Below are 4466 nucleotides of genomic sequence, written 5' to 3' on the forward strand. Positions count from 1 at the left end.
TTTTCTTTCAACAGATTTTCCCACTGTTATATTCCATATTCCCCATCTGCTCTAAAGCAACAGTAGCATTTGACACCGGGCAGTGGGCTCTAGAAAGCAGATCGGAGCCCCCTGTAGTTTTCTTGGTTCTGTTGCGAACTTAAAATCCATCTTGTTGCTCTCTAGCTTCTCTCACACATCTATTATGTGACCAATTTAAGTTTTCTACCCAAGAATTTGAGCGCCTTAAAGGTCTATTAAATGTCAGCTATCCCTCTCTCAGACGTAGCATATTTTTTCTAATGTACCTTACATTACTAACCTTTGTCATCTCTGATTCCATACAATACTGCTCCTGCTCCCACACCGGAGACATCTATTTGGATACCAAATTCTCTGTTTCTCATAACCAATTCTGGTACAATGTGGGACCAGTTATACAGAATACTCATGACCTGGGGTTTTCTGCATCCCTATCCATAATTTGGATCTCCATACCTTAAGGCTACTAAAAAATCATTTAAACGTTAAATAAACCCAATAGGATTGTTTTGCCTCCAATAAGGATTAATTATATTTTAGTTGGGATCAATTACAAGGTACTGTTTTATTATTACAAAGAAAATGGAATCAATTTTAAAAATCGGAATTTTTTTATTAAAATGGAGTCTATGAAAGTTGGCCTTCCTGTAATTTGAAGCTTTCTGGATAATGGGTTTCCAGATAATGGATCCCATACCTGTACCTCTTTAAAAAAAAACAAAACACACGGCACCTCAGGTATAGAGAATAGATTCAAAACCGAAGGCGGTGGGACTAACAGTTGGACCTTCTGTTGATTTATCTTTTTGGCATAGAAATGGTTAAAGTCTGGTGAGTGCGCACACGTACCTAACCATCCGGGTGGAGGATTTTAATTTGCACCAAGCATTTATGTGTTACTCATGCACTTAGGGTGTAATATCTTATCTTCCTACAGTTTTAGTGGTACAACACCCAAACTCTCCACACTTCCTTCGCCCTATAGCGGAGCAGGTTGCTTGTGCTTTTCTATGCCATCCCGCCCCCCTGTCTTTTTGTGGCGCCGCTCCGAACCCCCCAATTTTTCCATTGACTTTGACAGGGAAGATTTTTAAACTGCTGCCACTCTTACAGCTTTGAAGCTACACTCCCCAAACTTGAACAACATAATCATGGGGTCACCCTGAATGAAACATAAACATTTGTTAGATGACCCAAAGTGGGAGGAGCCAACAACGGCCAATCAAATTCCACCAATTGACTTTAATAGGGAAACTGAAACTGCTGCCACACTTACAGCTTTGAGGCTACACTCCCCAAACATGAATCACATAGTCATGGAGTCAGCCTGAATGGATACCCAAAAGTGGGTGGAACCAACAACAGCAAATCAGATTTTACCTGTTGACTTTCAATGGGAAAATTCAACCTGCTGCCATTCTTACAGTATTAACACCAGAATCCCCAAACTCTTCAAAGTTGGTCACTAAGGGACTGCAGTTTTTGGTTTGAAAAAGTGGGTGGAGCAACCAGCAGCCAATCAGATTTCATCTATTGAATTTTTTTTTTGGTTCAAATTTAAAATGCTGACATTCTTTAAATATTAATACTGAGGTTCCAAAACTTTGCAAAGTTAGTCACAATGTAACTGTGATTCAAGGTTAGAAAAAGTGGGCAGAGCCACCAACAGCCAATCAGATTTTACCTGTTGACTTTCAATGGGGAAATACAACCTGCTGCCATTCTCACAGGGTATCCAAACTCTTCCCAGTTGGTCACTAGGGGACTGCATTTTTAGGTTTGAAAAAGTGGGTGGAGCCACCAGCAGCTAATCAGATTTCATCTATTCATTTTTTGGGGGGTTTAAATTTAAAATGCTGCCATTCTTATACTATTTACGCCATGTCCCAAAACTTTGCAGAGTTAGTCACTGGGTGACAATATTTCAAGCTTTGTAAAAAAGTGGGTGGCGCCACAGACAGCCAAACAGATTTATTTCATTGATTTTGATAGGGACCAACCAATCTGTTCCCACCCATTAAATTTCATTGGTTTATATTTAAACTGATGCCGTTATTTGATGCCAAGTATTAATTCCAGGGTTGTTAAACTTTGCAAAGTTAGTCACTGGGTATTTACGGTAAAAAGTAAGAAAAAGTGGCCGGAGCCACCAACAGCCAATCACATTTCACCTATTTACCTTCGATGGTGAAGTGTAAAATGCGGTCAGTTCCACAATTTTGCAGAGTTGGTCACTGGGGGACTGCAGTTCAAAAATAGGAAAAGTGGGTTGGGCCACTAACAGCCAATCAAATTCCATCCATTGAATTTCATTGCTTTACATTTAAAATGCTGACATTCTCCCACTATTTATGCCAGGGTGCCCACTGTTTGTCACTGGGTGACTTCCACTCAAGGTTACAAAAAGGGGGCACACCCGACAACCTCCAATCACAGTTCACCTATTGACTTTTATTGGTTTAAATTTAAACTGCTGCTGTTTTTTAACTATTCATCGTATGGCCCATAAACTTGGCAGAGTTAGTCACTGGGTAACTGCAGTTCAAGGTTACAAAAAGTGGGAGAAGCCACTCATTGACTTTCAGTGGGGAAATCAGAATTACTGCCATTCAGACACTATTAAAACCAGGGTCCCCAAACTTGCACAGTGGTTTTGACTATATAACTGTGGCCCAAGGTTATAAAAACTGGGTGAAGCCAACAACTGTCAATCAGATTGCACTCAGTGAATTCAGGTTTTTCAAACCAACATAAAATTTGTTTTTTTAAAGAAATTATACTGAATTTTGTATTTCTATTGACCTTAGAATGACTCCTACTACAATCATACTATTAAAGTTAACAGCAATGTTAACTATAGATAACTATGTCATACATGCGAAATTCATGTGCCGATTGGTAAATAACAAGAAGTTATGAAAAAAAAACAAAACTTCAAACTGATTCTGACCACTTCAAATCCACAGCCTGATCAATGGATTTGTGTTTGAAAAGGATCGGAAATCCTTGTTTTGCACTTCTGGAGTCTGAAACACAACATCCAAAAAGCTCTTTATACCCATAGTATCCAGCATGAGCAAAGTGTACACTGTGGGGTATGGGAGGCTCTGCTGTACCCGGGGCCTGTGTCTGGGCCCTTGCAGCACAGAAAACTAACCACCATATCAATAGAAATGATAAAACAGCTGCAAAAGCAACACACATCTTCTGTTTTTAAAAAATGCTTTTCAGTATGTATAAGGTCTTCTGCACAGTGTGTCCTACTATATTCATTTATTATACACATATAATGCATCAAATAACAGTTACTAAGGCTAATGATGATAATTCCTGTAATGAATGCTCTTTCATTTCCTTACCCTGCACCTCAGGGTGAGTAAATATCACATACTGACATAGATCTATTTTATACCAGTGGTGTTAGAGTATAATGCGTTGGGTCTCTTATTTACTGTATATAAACCTTACACTGTAGGGAAGGGAGAACCTGCATGTTGGGCTCATGGCAGCTCCCACACAAACAAATGACAGTAAATGGTCTCCTATCCACACATAAAGCAATGGAAATGGAAATTCATATATTAAACAGCCCAGAATCTGATATTAATCTGGAAAAAGAAATTAAAACATATATACATTAAGTATAAGCAACTGATAAACAGCATAGGGAATGTATAGGGGTTGCTAGCTGCACTTTGTGCTCTTATGGGTCCTCTGTAAATAATTATAGTATCTATTATTTTAATGGACATTCATCCTCATATATCGGTTGAGCCCACACTGCATATCCCTCCCAATGAACAAGGTAAACCTAAAAAGAGAACACAGAGTTTGTAACAAATTCTAGATATATGTACCCGACTCTGTGCTGCAATAGTATCTAACAGCCTGTGTCCAGATTATGATGTCATCAGGTCAAGGGCAAAAGACCGTTGGAAAGTGACAGTTGCTGTGAGGAGACCAGAGAGAGAAGAAGCAGAAGAGACACTTCCACGCAAGAAAATGAAGAGGATTCGTTCTGAAGATTTGGACCCCGGGCCATCTCAGGACAAGAAAAGAAGAGAAGAACATGAAGAAGATGGAGAAAAGAAGTTAAAGAAGAAGAGAGAGAGGAGTTGTGAGGAGCGGCAGCCAGATGAGTGCTGCAGGGAGGAGAAACGAAAGAAGGAGGAGAGTAATGAAGGTAGAGAGAAATTTCTTAAATATTGTTATTACTATTATTAATACTATTATTTATTAATAAGAGGTATTTAAAAAGCACCAACTTATAGTCTTGGACTTTAGTCATATATCAAATTCATCAAAAAAGGTTTGTCTGAATGCAGAAACTGTAAGTTGTCAAGTGGTCAAAAGTCACGTCATATTAAAAGGTTGGGTTTGGTTCAGAAAGACACTAGGATTTTACCGTTACTCCCAAATAGCATACAAAAGTGGAATGTACTTAC

The sequence above is a fragment of the Xenopus tropicalis genome, chromosome 7, assembly GCF_000004195.4.
Source record: "Xenopus tropicalis strain Nigerian chromosome 7, UCB_Xtro_10.0, whole genome shotgun sequence".
NCBI lineage: Eukaryota > Metazoa > Chordata > Amphibia > Anura > Pipidae > Xenopus > Xenopus tropicalis.